Source organism: Cupressus sempervirens, chromosome 2, assembly GCF_028749045.1.
Source record: "Cupressus sempervirens isolate cs-2001-9-10 chromosome 2, ASM2874904v1, whole genome shotgun sequence".
In the NCBI taxonomy this organism is placed as follows: Eukaryota; Viridiplantae; Streptophyta; class Pinopsida; order Cupressales; family Cupressaceae; genus Cupressus; species Cupressus sempervirens.
This window is the reverse complement of record NC_143119.1, coordinates 634,385,267-634,402,816: the sequence shown is the minus strand read 5'-3', so window position 1 is coordinate 634,402,816 and position 17,550 is coordinate 634,385,267.

The window sequence follows — 17,550 nt, the reverse complement described above, 5'->3', positions numbered from 1 at the left end:
TCCCACCCTCAGTAATGGATATCTAGGCACATGAAATATTGCGCCACTCATCTTCAATCTACCAAGGTTCAATTACATCCCTCTCTCCACCTATTGAAATAATAAACTAGACTCCTATATTTCTTCTAACTTGAAAGCCTTAGGATAATTTTAGAAAGAGAGAAGTTTGGACTTACAGGGATAATTCTTGCTAAAATGAAGTTTTCTATTGTAAAGAATAAAAATAATGTTTTACCAAAAAAAAAAGTTTGCCAAAATTATTTTTCTGACTGAGATGGTTGGAAGTCATATGATAACGATACCCTTGCACATGAGATGGGTTAATCAAAGAAGATTTCCTATAAATGAAGAGATCTTGGGAATCACCAAAATAATGACAAAGAGGTCTATTCAAGTCATAATTAATGCCCCATCTCCAATTGCACTTAATGGCATAGCCCCAAATCTTGCTAATATCCATTTGGGAATAATTCCATAGTTAAAATCTAGACTAGATAATAATATCTAGACATGATATTGCTCCTATCTATGCCATCACAAATAATCTGAATACAAAAACACTTATAGGCTATCGAGGAGCATTCCAAACCTCATCATCATTCATGTGGTTACTTGTAACTTCACTCTCAATAAGATATTGAATTTCCATTGGGAGGGACACCAACTATCTCCAACACCACAATCCAATCAACTCCATTCCCAAACCTTCCAATTTATCTACCACTGCATTTCCTTATTGGTATGTGTGTTGAACTCCAATTTCCTCCATGGTTTCAAGGAAAGGCCATACATCCATCAACATACTTGCCATCTCCCAACCAGCATTCAACCATTGATTAACAATGTCAATAACGAGTTTAGAATTTCCCTCCACCAGAATCATGTGATTCCCTAATGAGGCCATAAGTCGGAGGCCCTAGAGAAGGGCCAAGGCTTCTAGCATATTAGAAGAGTTTGTTCCAAAGTTACCAAAATAGGCCAATATAACCTTCCCTTCCCAAGCTATAACAATCCCACCTCCCACCGCCAACCCACCCTTTTTTTCCATATCAAAATTAAGCTTGAGCCAATCACCTTGGGAGGATGTCAATGCATGTTGGAACTGTTGGTAAGCTATGTTTGAGGCACCAAGAGGAGGTGGAGATTGAATCAATACCTATCAATTTTTAAATTAGAACTCGTTTCTTAACATAAACTGATAGCCTGTCAAACCCTTAAACTGACAATCCTTTTATGTAACTGATAACATTAATGATAGTTAATGCATTCATGTGATGTGCAATAATCTAAAGTAACCAACCAAACAATAAATGCATAAACATATGACACAACAATTTTAGTATTGTAGAAAACCCGTGGTTAGAGGGAAAAACTATAGTGGTGATGATACCCACAACTTATCACTGTAGCAATAAGGTGCCCTATTATGATCTTACAATAATGTCATCTTCTGAATGACTACACCCTATTAAAAATGTCCAATACCCTATTAAGAGTATCAATAGTCTTATTAAAGACTACTCTATTAAAAGATTCATTCCCAATAATATAATGTTCACCCTATTAAAGGATTTACAATAAGTTTAAAATTAGAACTTCGAAGTCTTGTTAAAGACCACCTTGTCAAAGGATTTAAACAATCTTGTTGAAAAACTTGTTAGGTATAAAATGGTTGACCCTATGGCAAGACATATTGTCAATTAGTGAGAAAACACTTAAGTTATCCAAGAAGATTAGGTAATACTACAACCAAGCTTTCCATTAAGACAACATATTTCAGTGTAGCCTAAGCAGTTCAAGGATATATTGTGTTAATCGAGCTCATAGTATAAATCAAGTTATCAATATTATTAGTGGAAACCAAATTCCTAGTGTGAACTGAGTTCATAGTTCTCGTTAAGTTCATAGTATGAACTGAGCTACCAATTCAAGTCAATATGCTCCAGTGTCACCCAAGTGCTACCCAAGTGTCATAGTATCACCCAAGCTCATTGTATTTCTCGAGCATCAGCATAACACAAAAGTGTATAGTATGGCCTGAGCATCAACATTTGGTCAACTTAAAGGTATAATTTGGTTATTATGAAGATATTTCTTGTGTGAGCCAACTTGGTATGAAGTTATTGTTTGATGGATATATAAGGAAGGAAAATTAGTTTGTCTAAGAGGCAAGATATGATATACATGAATATGTGAAGACAAGAAGTGAATATGGAGCAGATTGAGTAAGCAAGCTACAAAGCAGTATAAATGGAAAAGAAGAGACTTGTCCATCTCATCAAGGTGATCATATTATTCAAAGGATTTATTTTAGCAAATAGATTTGCAAAGAAAGATCAACCTATTGACTCATCCTAATAGGTGCATTAGTCAAATCCTCTAAATAGGTGGTCCTAACAGTCCTTTGTTGAATCTCTTAACAAAGTACATACTTCAGTGTATTGTTAAATCCTTTCACAAGGTGGACCTAAGAGTCCTTCATACTCCTAATAGAGTAGATCACCAGAAGTGATCAATTGTAAGCCCTAATAGGCCAACTTTATTACTGCAATAGTGAAGCATTATGGGTTTTATCCCCACCCTAGTTTTACCTTCTTCTTGGAGGATTTCTCAATTACCAAATATTGTGTCAAAGTGTTATGGTGTTTATTTCTTTTTTTTTATTATGTTCATGCATGAAAGTGTAATGCCCCGCCAAGGGATCCAAAAGAATTAACCTAAAGTTTCACTAAGTTTGCTAAACATTTTTTTTTTAAAGTAAGAATGTATAACATACACATCAAACACATAGTAGCGAAAGCAATAACATGTAATCATCGACCAACATACATTGCAAGTTACATTTCTTAAGGATCCCAAGACGTTGAGTCACTTTTAAATTTAATTAATTCTAAGTCTAACAACTATCACATACATATGAAAGAATAATCAGAAAGTCCCATGTCCATAATATACATTTGTTCTGAATGCCTCTTGGCAAATTAATTCGGAATGCTCAATCATCCACTGTACAAGTCACAGGGTATGAAAGGCTTAAAAGAATATACATACGTAAAAATAGAAATGCATCAACCTCCATGAATCCATGTTACAAAGTACAGTAAAAATATATGAAACTATTCACCATACTTGATACATCCATACATCCATAATGATAAAATATCTATCATAAAATCTAACCATCCATCATAAAATCCAAGAACATAGTGAAGGTAAATGCCAACCAAGAAAACTCCAGCCACGGTGACCACGGAACGGATCTCAATGGTAAGAGTAAAAAGCACTACCACCCGACCGCGTGGAACCTAAATGGTCCACTCCCACTGCGCTGAGGAGATAGTCTCAAGTCCCAAATAGGATAACAAAACCTATAATCATAAATACTCTCTAAGTCCAGGAAATCCTATAAGTATGCTAACTCAAGGGTTCCTAAAAAGATCGACATCTAAACCCAGAGGCACCACAAAGACACGTAGGAAACCTAATATGCAAGCAAGAAAGTGTCATCGCAAAAGTCATGTAGAAGTTACCCGAGCAATCCCTTAGGAATCCTGGGTCCCTACTGATCCCTGCGGCCACTAGTATCCTCTTGTACTGATGAGGCATACTACGGAATGCAAGGTCATAACCAAACATTCTCTCTACCCCATCCTACTCTGTACTAGCACTCAAGGCATGGGAGAGAACATACAATTATCTTGTTAGGTTCATTTTCTCTCATTTAGTGTAAATATTTTCACTTATTAAAACAACTTACAATGGGTTACTCCAGGAAGCCTCTTAGGGCCCCTATCCCCATTGCAAGCCACTTCCTGACACTACATATAGATAACCTACCCTAGGCTCATGAAATCACGAATCAAAGAATCATAATAAAATCACCTCAGTCCTATACAAGCAACTGAAAAAACATCATAAAAGATAAGCCACAAAAATTACATCAGTTCTTCATGAGCAACAGATAAGCATCAAATAATAATCATATGATCACAATAGTTCTCTATTAGCAACTGAAGGCATCAATGATAAATCACAAAATCTAATGGTTCTCCAATGAGCAACTAGAAAGTATCCCAATAGTAAATTACAATACTGATCGAAGACTCCAAAATGGTCAAGTCAAAACATGTCACAACATGGCATCATCAAGATCTAAACGAACACTTCAGTTCTCTCAAAGAAACTAGAAGGTAACACAAGTATAACTAATCGAGACTCAAAAATGGTTAAGTTAGGTATCTCAAATACATACACCTCAGCTTCACACAAGGAAACTGGAAAGCAATAACAAACAATAACTACATCCATCATAGAGCATACTATCACATTACCTTGGTTGGTTTGAAAAGATCGAGAACAAATCATCATAACATCACATTCACAACCCCGAGCCTCTGGTAACAACCTAAACTGGTCAACGCTAAACCAACCCCATAACACTCAAAGCATAGACAATATATAGAAAACATCATAGTCTCACAATTGGTTTTGGTTTGAAAACATACAGTTGAGTTAAACAATAAGGTTTCAGTTTTCAGTGTTTATTTTCAAGTAAAAAGTCTTATAGTTCAATTTGATTGATAATATACTATTGAGTTAATGTGAGGTTTCCATTTCCAGTTGAACGTATGTTTTAAACAGATAGAACCCATAGTTCACCTTTACAAATTATCCCGTTCCTATCTCCAAATGAAACACCTAATTACCCCTAATTGATTTCAAGTCAAAGTCCCAAAAATCTAAGAGTAATAATTAAATTATTAATAATACTTGTTGATCTTTAATTATAATAATCTATGCTTCCATTAAAATCAGTGTTATAATATTAAACTTGCTTAAACAAATTTTTGATTTTAATTAATCTTAATTAAGTCAAACTTTAAATAAGATTAATTAATGATACATAAAGAATCATATTATATTTATTAATAATTTATTTATTTATAAAATTATTAATAAATAATAATAAAATTTTAATATAATTTTAAATTTAATAAATTTTAAATTAAATAATAATAATATTAAATAAAACAATTTTATTTAAAACATTTTACAAAAAAAATCGATTTATAAAAATAGATTGTAATTCATTTCTTTTTAATAAAATATGGCGTGTTTAAAGGCCCACCGGCCTGCCATACACCTGCGGCCACAGGTGTTACTGCTGCCGCAGGCAGCAGTACCACCTGCCGGCAGCGTGGGTGTGTGGGGCATGGGAAGTGGTGGCCCCGCCCCACTCCAAATACATTACATATATTTTTTTTAATTATTTTTTTTTTTTACTCTATTTTAATATATATAAAATAAATTAAGTTTTATTTTTAAATTAGTTTTGTTTAATTTCATTAAAACAATTTCCTCCAAAGGAAATATATATATATATTTTTTTATTATTATTATTTTTTTAAATTAGAACTTTCAATTTTACATTCAAAACCCTTACCAAATTAAATCTTAATTTCTTAATCTAGAAAACAAGGGTTCTAATAACTCTTCTAGTCTCCATGGATACAGAAATTATTGACGAACAATTAATAAATTCACAATATTGAAAGGTTAAAACTTTCATCACAGAGAATTCAGATTTACAAACCCCAGACACGAAGAAGACAGGAAAGGATAATTGCGTATTTAATGGATAATCAAAAACACAAGACCCTACCTGATCCTGATGCTATTATGCAATCTCTAGGAATTGTAAAAGAATTCGCTCCTCTCAATAACCTTCCTCTGGAAAACTTTCTTGGTATCAACCTTCTGAAATTCGCTTCCAAAAGTTGTCTCCCAAAAATTCCCGTTCAAATTCATGTGGTACAAAAATGAACCCCCAAAGTTGTGATAAGGAGTTTTCTCCTCAAATCGGGGCACTAATTGTGCGTTCACCCGAGAAGACTCTCTGCACAACTCAGTTTAACTCCCCATTAACCTTTATTATCTTTTCTTTTATTTTGCATTCATCTTTCATGCACATTAAGTTGAATTATTAAATAACTTTATTTAATATTCCACTTGACTTCTATTTTAAATTAATTAATTACTTTAATCTCATGCACTTTATGAAATTAAAATAACGTTATTAATTTCTATTATTTAATCTTTTAGTTTATTTCTCAAATTTAAACTCATGCTTAGATCATGCGATCTAGAATCCTTAATAATTTAATATCTTTCAACTTTTAAATTTATTTTAGAACTTAATTGATAACATATTTAATTAATTTAAATAACAATAATATTTAGCATTTATTTAAAAATGGACTCCAAATATATTATTATTAAATTAAATACATATTATCATGTTCTAAATTTATCTTTGAACTTTTATCTCCAAATTTAATTCTTTTATTTAATTAATTTCTCAATTAATTAAATATAATCAAATATTAAAATATCATAATAATCTTCTATTAAATTAAATCATTAATTAATCTTTTTAATTAGACTTAATTAATAGAAAATACACCAAGGACTCATAAAGAAACATACGAAAACCCATCATAGGAAAACACATACTAAATCAAACAAAAAGGGTTATAATCACGAAATTACATCATTTGATGCATTCAGAGGGTACTTAACTCAGATACTTGTCCTAATTATCAATTAGGACAATTGGCTAAAGGGTTTAGGATTTGGACTTAAGAGTTTATCTCCTTTCTCTTACCATTGAGATAATGCGATAGGGTACGCTCATCCTGGCAATTCAGGGAAGTCGATACCCGGTACCTGCAACCTGCATAAAATTCACGCATGTACAAACACAATATTCTAAGCTAAATAGACAATGGCAGGAAGTGGTGCATCGTGTAGATCTCGACTAGCAGGTGACTACGACTCCCTTCCTTAACCACATCAGAGACACCATACATAAAGAAAACAAAAACGCACACCATACACATGCAGTATGGGGTAAGTATCCATAAGAAAGCACATATGATAATAAACCATCTAACTAATCATCATCGATAACTGAAAATATTGAATAATCATCATACATGCATGAAATATAGAGTACCAAGTAATCTCATCATATAATAAACTAAGTGTAAACCAACATCTGATAATCTCTAACATAATAATACTAATCATCAAACATAAATTGGCCTAAAAGAGTTTGGCAAGGATGACAGAAATGCGACTTAGGGGCAGGCACTACAGAAAGTAGATCAGATAATCTAAACAAGTAAAAGCAGAAGTATTCTAAGTATTAAGAGGTTAAGTGGGTACTGATTCTCCCCTTCCCCACCTCCTCATTCACTTATTTGTCATTAGATTTCCAAAAATTGGTATTAGAGAAAGGTTCTCCTATCAGAGGCCTAACATCTTAAGAGTAAAGATCTGAGGAAATGGAAGTGTACAAGTTAGAGAAATTTATTGAGAATGACAAACTTGATCTACACATGGCTATAGAGAAAGTCAAGAAACTCAAGGAACAACTCACTCACTCTTTGAAAAGAAGAAAATAATTGGCTATGTAGATGAATGATAATCTATACATAGAAGAAAGAATAGAAGATCTATGCAAAGAAAGAAGTTCGGAAGAAGCAAATGTAGCCATAGAAGATCTACTAGTAAGGAATGTTACTCTACAAAAAGAAGTGAGAAAATTGAAAAGAGAATGAGAAATTCTTTTGGTCAGGATATGTGAAGTCATAGAACAAAAGAACAAATTTGTAAATGACAAAGAAATGGTAGATGAAGATAGAAGATTACTTGCTACAAGATTAGAAGAAAAGACCAATGAAGTCTAGCAGCTACCACAACATCAGGTGGACATGGCAGATTAGCTAGATGATGTAGTTTATGGGATCACCAATCTAAGAGCATAAAATGATAGACTCTAGAATGAACAAAGAGCTGAAAAAGAACTAAATGAAAGAAGATTGAGATCATGAGAAAGTTTGAATTAGTTATATGAGAAAAATCTAAATAGATATAAAGGTACTACTAGTTTAGGGTATACTAATCAAGGAGAATCATCATAGCAAGGAGTTGTTGGAATTTTATAGAATAACTAAGAGCGGGGGTAAATCATCCAAGGTCTAGATATACAAATAAAACTTTTCATAGCTCAGTGAATCCATATCGATAAAACATATTCATCATGCATGCATCCATTAGATCATACAATCACTTAAACTTGTAGGTTATTGTCAAATTAACTTTGTAGAAATGTAAGCATGAAACATAATAGATTCAATAACACATTTGACACAATGATTTTACATGGAAACCCAATTTGGGAAAAACCACCAATAACACGCTACTCATTCTCACTCGTCTAAAGTGATGCCCTATGAAAGGCCAACCCTATTAAAGGTTACAATACACACTATTAAATGTGACCCAGTTAGAGGATTTCAATCACCCTATTAGGAGTGAGCCTTGTTAGAGGACTTTTGATCATTCACTTGAAATATCACCTAGTTAAAGGATTTACAAATGGCAGTTGGGTCAAACTTAATCCAAAGGATTTACCCTAGACTGGTGTAATGATTAGGAGGTCACAATAAGGCTTGATCTGATAAAAAATTACAACTCACTTACAAATTACAAATCTTTTTTTTAGCCCTTCATTCTACTTGGATTTCACACACTTAGCTCTGATAGCTTGTTCACCTTTCAAGCATTCATACCCTTAAGTCTTCTTGTTTTTCCTTCCAATAGTAGTCTCTTATGTTCAGTCTCTGAATGAAGCAATACCTTAAACCTCTTGTCTAACTTAGGTTCTTAAACATTGACCAACCTTGCTTCTAACCAACCATCTCTATAAATAAAAAATTAAGATCTTTTATCATTCATCCTCTATCATCCATTTTAGGGTTAGGTAGGATTAGGTAGGATTCAATGAATCTACCCATCTTTTCATTTTATTCCCTTCTAGAAAATTCTCCTTCAATCCTCTTTGAATTAGCCTCAAAATTATTTACCATGAATTTTGTGTCACCAACTCATCATAGTTATCTTCCACATGCACAAAATTCAAGAAAACAAAATAGTTAGCCTAGATTCATCAAATCCATGATTTAACATGAATACTAGCACTCAGCATCGATATGTTGTCACTCAGCTTCCATATTGTCCTTCCACTCATCTTCAAGTAGATCACTCGGAAAACATTAAAGTTTACTAGAGCTCGACATCAACTAAACTTTACTCGGATTACATTGAACTTTGACTTTTCTTAGCTCCAACTAATTTTTTTCTTGGCTTGCACTAACTTTGCTCGGTACCTACTATCCACTCGATCAAGCTTGGTAGACTCAATTCTTCTTACTTGTTCTTCTAGACTTTTTTAGTTTATCCAACCTTTGCACCCTTAAGTAGATAATCAATGCACTATATCATCACTATCTTTACTAATCTTTGTACTCCGTTTTACATACCATAACTCAACCTTTTCTCTAGGTTCTTTTGTTATCTTATTTGATCAAATCCTCTTCATCAATCAAACAAATGATAGTACTCTAATCAACTGAGTAGTTGTCTTACCAGGAGGTAGTAGGTTTGACATCAGTGACAAAACAATGATTGGAACACATTCTCATACTTGTATCAATATGTTTTCAATAGGATCACAGAAGAACAAAAGCCCTACATGCAATAATTGTGGAAAGGTGGGTCATACATCAAATGTTTGTTGGAGAAATACTATGCAACCCAAGTTCAAAGGCCATTATTATAATTGCAACACTTATGGTCACAAGGCTAATGAATGCAGATCCAGATCAAAGTTTGAAGGGAATTGTTTCACATGCACAAGCATGGTCACAAATCTTTAGAATGCAAATCAAATCAATAGAATCTAAATAATCAGCACAATGGAACCAAAAAAAGAGCATTTATTGGTTGGGACTACCACACATGGGGAATATGTTATCACTATGGAGAATATGGTCACGTTCAACTGAATTGTGTAAGAACTCACTTTAGGAAAATAAATACTAATGTGAGATGTTATGTATGCAAAAGGATAGGTCATTTGGAAAGAAACTGTATGAATAGAGATATAAGAAATTATTATGAAGAAAACAAAGGAAAATCCAAGGTTGAACATATCAAAACCCAAATTACTCAGAAATGGGTAAGGAAATTAGAGGAAAGCACAAGACAAGAAAATGAAGCTACTATCATCCAAACCAATGAGTTGGGTGAAGCATCCACATCCAACTAACTAGTCAAGAAGATGGCTGGAACTGAGAATTCAAGGAAGATTCCACATTAGTTCCAGATATGCAAGGAAGAACAATTCAAATCATCATATTTAGATGCACTAGGTCAAGCAAGGGAGATACGATTTAATTGAGTTACAATTTAGTTGTAACTGAGTTGTCTATTATCTCTGAGCGAAGTTATGTTAGAAATCAGTTCTAACTGAGTTATCTGATAATCAATTCATGTTGAGCTTATGATTGGAAGTTCTTACTAAGATATCTCACCTACCACTATACGATGCATTTATGAGGCCCTAAAATTTTGAAATTTCTCATAAAATGTAAAATTGAGGGTTTATTCTTTACCTTGCATTCAGAATTTAGATTGATTTTGAGCCCCCAAGCAATCAAGAGTGAATTGTTGTTGGAAGAAAAGTTGCAGGAAAGGTTATCTATTGTGGAAAATTCTTCTTTCATCGAGTATTATGGCAGCCAACTACAATGCAAAAGAGAAGAAGGGTTCCAAGATGTTGTTGAAACATATAGTTTGTAAAGGACCTACATTCAAGCTCTACCTTAGGATTGTTGAATGAAAAGATTCATTGGGATCCCACTTAGCTATTCCTCCAAAGGTATTGTTGATAAATGACATAAGATCATTCTATCATTGTACAATTCAAGAGTTAGGTTTGTTTGAGTTGAATGAAGCATACAATGCAGTATTGGAGAATGGGGTGTTGAAGCCTAAGCATAAACATCTGGAAGTCAAGGGTTTGACACATGACCTATACATGTTGCAAAACTTCCAAGTAAAATGGACTAGATACGTTCTAAGTAGAATTCATGATATGTCCTTCTGGCTTGAGCAATCCATAAAGATCACCAAGAAGATGACTCACCGAGTTACAAGATACCCAATGTTGGACAAACCAAAGACAACCAAAACCCTAGCTTATGGTGAGCTTGCTAAGAAAAGTCTAGTAGAATGGGGAGGTAGAGGAATGGAATTGATCAACATAACTGGCATGGAGATCAAATTTGGGATTCATGTCATAGCTCACAAGATCTATAGTTCTAGCAGGCTGAATAGTATTCCCTGTGAAGTAGTTGACTTGGCATTCAAAGTGGTGAAGAACAACTTATCTTTTGACCTTGTCGAGTTGTAGCTAAGCCAAGTAGGCAAAAACATGGAGAGCATTTGGGCATCGAAGAAGAATGTGTGTAAGTTTGGCTCTATCCTTGTATGTTTATTTTTCTATGTGCAAAAGTTCTTTCCAGTCAAGGGTAGTGTGGTCTAGAGTAAGGATAGACTAGTTATTTACCAAATCAATAATTTCATAAATGAATTGGGAAAAAACATTGATGGTATCATGGATGCATATTTTGAGAATTTCAAGGAAAAGATGTAGAACAAGTATAGAATTCCTCAATGATTGGTTAAGCAGTATGCACAAGACATCTATTTCCAAGTTGTGACAATACTCGCATTCAAGTAGTCATACCTAGAACTGCATAGGTAAAACCCTTGGGGTATGAGGTAAACATTGATGACACCAAGGATATAATAGAGGCTCTTTTGAATGATCCAACTGACCCTAAAGCAACATATTTTGGCACTTATGAAGAGGCCAAAACCAAGATATCTCAATAAATAGATATTCCTCAAGCTCTAAAGAGAGGAAAGAAGAGGATGGAAACCATCAAGAAGAAATAGGAAAATAAAAATGACCCTCTTATACTCATTGGGAGAAAATGAGAAGATGAGGAAGAAGAAGGAGGGGAAGAACAGGAAGAAGAGTAAGAGGAAGAAGAACCTCTAAAGAAAAAGGGAAAGTGATCATAACAGAACCAAAGAAAGATACACCTAAGAAAATAGCTACCCATGTGATCATGACTATAAAGAAATTGAAGCTTCAGGATGACGATGATGAAGAGGAAGAAAACACCACTATCATTCAACTAAAGAAACCCCCACTAACCTTTGAGCGGAAATTGAAGAGATTGAGGGAAGGAAGTGGCATGGTAGAATTCAAGTATATCAAATATGAATCTAGAGGTAAAGAGGAACAACAGAAAATAGAGGATGCTTTGGTGGAAAAGATGGCTAATTGGAAGTATGATCCAAATGAGCTAAAGAGCCAAGATTATAATGTCTTACTCAAGTAACACAAAGATGGACCAATATTGTGAAAATGGAAAGGGAAATTAGAGCACAAACTTTGAAGATAATCATGCCTAACTTCACAAAAGAAGAAATTAAGGAGGCTATGACAAAGCATGTAAAAAGGTAGACTCCTAGATTCAAGGCATTTCAAATTTTGTCCAATAATATTGAAGAGGATGTTTAGTCCACAATGAAGTTGTAGAAAACTATTTTTAAGGAAGAGAAAAAGATAGGAAAAGATGAACGGCAAGAAGTACAAACCATAGAAGAGTTAGATACAGAAATGATGGCAACTATTGTCATTTCCTCTCTACCCTCTACTCCAAGACAAGTCATTGCTTCATCAAGTCTAGAGAAAACAAAGAAGGAGAAACAAATTCTTACATCCACCCAAGTAGTAACTAAGCAATAGACTCTAAATACCTTTGGGATAGGCTCAACCAAGCATAAATAAATAAAAAGGATGAGGACAAGGTTGACAAAGAAAGTAAAGAAGAAACTAAGAGTCAACCAAGTGGAGAAGAAAAGAAGGATGAAGATAAAGGAAAAGAAATCATAGTTTCTCCAAGTGCCAAAGGAAAGGAAAAGGAAAAGGTTATTGAAGAGATAGATCTTGATACAGAGATTGGGATCAATCCAATCTCATTGTTGATCATATGGAAATTATGAGTGAAGTATGGAGGAAAAGAGTACAACAGAGAAAATTGAAAGTAGAAAAGGATAGAGGAAAGGTTCTTGATGACATCAACGACGTATTTTTTGGATGTAATGCAAGTTGAGGTAAATAATGAGGACCCTATTATTAAAAAATTGATTCATATTGTACATAAATTCAATAAAGATATAGATGGCCAGGATAATATTCTGCAAAGAGAAGAAAGAAATTTTGAAAATAAAGTTCTGGAGAATGTAGGAAAGAAGATTATTATTGATCAAGTGGAATTGTCCACTCTCATTGGTACTCTAGAAGAAGTTGTAATTAATGGTGTTTCCTTATTTGCAAAACTATGAGATACTTCAATTTTCACCAAGGAAATAAAGAATAAACTGACAAAGATTGATGAAGACTTCAAGAAGAGTGCTAGTTAGTTAGAACTTGACTCGAGTTCAAGCTCCAGTCATTTTGTAAAAGTCATATTTTTGATAGATTTGTAGGTAGAATTATTGAGGAAGGAAGCCAAAATTAGGACAACAGTATCAGACATTCAAAGTATGATACTTCCTTGCATGGATGTGATCCAGAAACATCTTGCACATGCAAAGACATTAGTTCATGACACAAACTTCTCAATTGCAGATCTCATGATGGAGTTATTAGCTAAACTTTAGATTAAACTTCATATTTTGAAGGTATTGAAGGAAAATTGGGATAAAACTATGTCTTTAATTACGAAAGTGCATCATGATTTCCTCACTCATTTTGGTATTACCTTGTAAATGTATTCTTAAGGCATTTGTAACAAAAATAAGGGGGGAAATATAATATGTAAACAAGGGGAAAATATGTATAAAGGAGAATTGTGTAGAGTAGAGGAAATGTATAGAGGAATACGTATGTGAAGCATATGATCAGATGTATAGATTTTTTTTTTAAAACAATTTTGAAAAATCCAAATTCAATTCAGATGTGACCGAGCCACAAAGTTTTCAGTTCAAATCAAGTTACAGAACCAAGCACATGGAAAGGGTGAGTTTTGATAGAAAATTCTAAGTTTTGGATTGCTGATAGAACTACTAAAGGTAAGTGTTTTTGTCACTAATGGAAAAGGGGGGAATTGTTGACCCTATGGCGAGACATATTGTCAATTAGTGAAAAACACTTAAGTTATCCAAGAAGGTCGGTTAATACTGCAACTGAGCTTTCCATCAGACAACATATTTCAGTGTAGCCTAAGTAGTTCAAGGATATAATGGGTTAACTGAGCTCATAGTATAAGCTGATTTATCAGTATTATTAGTGGAAACCAAGTTCCCAATGGGAACCAAGTTCACAGTTCTCGCCAAGTCCATAGTATGTAGTGAGCTACTAGTTCAAGTCAGTATGCTCCAGTGTCACCCGAGTGCTAAAGTTTTACCTAAGAATCCAATGCTACTCGAGTGTCATAGTATCACTTGAGCTCACTATATTGCACGAGCATTAGCATAACACTAAAGTGTATAGTGTAGCCTAAGCATTAGCATTTGGCCGACTTGAAGGTATAACTTGGTTATTATGAAGATATTTCTTGTGTGAGTCGACTTGGTATGAAGTTATTGTTTGATGGATATATAAGGAAGGAAAATTAGTTTGTCTAAGAGGAAAGATATGATATACATGAATATGTGAAGACAAGAAGAGAATATGGAGCAGATTGAGTAAGCAAGCTACAAATAAGTATAAAGGAAAAAGTAGATAATCGTCCATCACAACCAAGTGATCATATTATTCAAAGGATCTATTTTAGAAAACGGAGTTGCAAAGCAAAGATCAACCTGTTGATTCATCCTAATAGGTGCATCAATCAAATCCTCTAACCAAGTGGACCTAACAGTACTTTTCTGAATCTCTTAATAGAGTACATACTTCATTGTATTGTAAAATTATTTCACAAGGTGGACCTAATAGTCCTTCATATTCCTAATAGTGTAAATCACCAGAAGTAATCAATTGTAATCCCTAGCAAACCAACTTTATTATTGCAGTAATGAAGCATTGTGGGTTTCATCCCCACCCTAGTTTTACCTTCTTCTTGGAGGGTTTCTAGGTTACCAAATATTGTGTCAAAGTGTTATGGTTTTGATTTCTTTATTTCTTTATGTTCATGCATGAAAGTAGATTAGATAATCTAAAGAAGTTTTCTAAGTATTAAAAGGTTAAGTGATTCTTGATTCATCTGCCCCCCGTCCTGCCCCCCTCTTAGTCACTTGTTTTTCATTACATTTCGAACATAAAAAATAAGAAATTGACTTGTATTTTCCTTTCATTTTTTTCTCGATAGGTCCACTTTGCTCTTCATTGTCTGATATCTTTCTAATAGCTTGTTGCACTGTTCATTGTTCTAATAGTCACTGTGCTCATACAAACATAAGTTCTCATACTCTCCTTATTCATCTTTCATTCCTCTCTTACTTCTACTTCTTCTTCTAATAAAATCCCTTTTCCCTCAATTCATGACCTAATTAAGGTTTCTAATCTTTTCATAAATTGTTTTTGACTTTTCCTCTTTGCATTGTCGATAAGTCTTATTAAGTAGTTTAGGGTTCTGATAGAACTTTATCATTCGATATTACTATTGATTTATGGAGGTGTAAACTAGATACTAAGAGGGGGGTGAATTAGAATCTATAGCAATTTATTCTTTTCACAAATTCATCCACATCTATCAATAACTTGTGCATGCAAAACTATAAATGTAAACTTGTTGTAACATGTAAATCAGTTCAATCACATGCATGAAAGTAATAACACATAACACAATATTTGTTACAAAGAAACCCTCCAAGGTGAAGGTAAAACTAGGGTGGGGATGACACCCACAAAACTTCACTACTATAGTAATAAAGTTTACCAGTTAATGTTACAATGTTTGACCATAAAATATGATATACTCTATGAGGATTATGTCTGGTTAAAGACTTAAGAACCTGTTAGGTTTCACCTTGTTAAAGGATTTGACACTTACAACTAAGTAAGGACTCTGTTAGGAGATTTACAAAGATCTATTAAGATCACTATGTAAAGAGATTTACCCTAATTCAAATTAGGTACTAAATTAGTTTTGAGAGAGAGAGATACTTTACAAGGGGACATGTGAGAGAGTGATAAGATAATTCTCATGGGACATTTGAGAGAAAAGTAACAGAGGGTGAGAGACAAAACATTAAGAAAGAGGATATAAAGAATGATGAGAGAGAGAGAGAGAGAGAGTAAATAAAGAGGAATATGTCGTGATATTTGGGAGGGGAGAGAATGAAATAAAGTTATTTGTTGGAGAGATATGTGAGAATGAGATTGAGAGTGAGAGAAGAGGGTGAGGATGAGATATATTCTAATTATGGGGAAGAGATGGTTATAAGAGGATGAAGAGAGATGTGGTTAAGAGATAAAGGGGAGGAGGAGATATATGAGGTAAAGAAAATAATTAGGTCATGGCATTGATAGAAATGGTGATGTGTGTGTGTGTGTGTGTGTGTGTGTGTGTGTGTGTGTGCACGCGCACATGCGCATGTGTGTGCAAGAGAGAGAGAGAGAGAGAGAGAGAGAGAGAGAGAGAGAGAGAGAGAGAGAGAGAGAGAGAGAGAGAGAGATGGTAATTATGGGTAAGTATGGTTAGGGGGAAGGAGGAAATATGTGAAGTTGTGCAAGAAAGATATTAATCATGCCATGTAATAACAAGAGATAGCGATGGGGAAGGTTGAGAGAGAGAAAACTATGTATTTATTACATAGTTTGCATACTACATAAAATAGTCAATGGAATTATAACCTTTCAAAAACCCTAATGCAAAGTGAGATATACCATTTATTAATTGTTTCTTAGTCTTAAACCTAGTAGAACATGTAACAATAGTGAACTCTAAATCAAATGGAACTCTAACCTTAACACTAAATTAAATTGAACACTTATTATAAACCTTCAATTAAACCCAAACTTCCACTAAACCAAATTGATCACTATCCCTAATAGTAATTAAATAATAAACCAAATTAGACACGAATTGTAAACCTAAATAAATACTATACCAGATTGAACCCTACAACCCATACATTAATTTAGTAATTTGATATAAAATCCTAAGTATGATTCTATCCCTAATTGTAAAAAAATCTAATTCTAAGTATAATCTAGACACCAACACAAAGTTAAAGTGTGATTTCATTCTTAGGAGTTTCCCTTATTGATGCTACTAGCTATATATCTATTATATATTATATAATATAATGAGAGAAGGCCTAGAGATATCGAGGCTTTAATTTACTTTTACAAAAAAAAATTATATTTAAAAATTAAAGCCCTAATGTCTCTTGGATTTCTTTATATATATATATATATATATATATATCTAGTCGTACTTGTAATCAAATGTGACCCTGTCTCCAGGAATTGTATTATTCTTTAAGGTTTAGGATATCATATTTACCTAATTTCCTTATTTTTATATGTTTTCCTTCAATGATTTTCTTCTCAAATACTTCATAATGGTTAAGACTTCACCAAGCACCTAAATGCATATACTATTTGATAGGATAAGT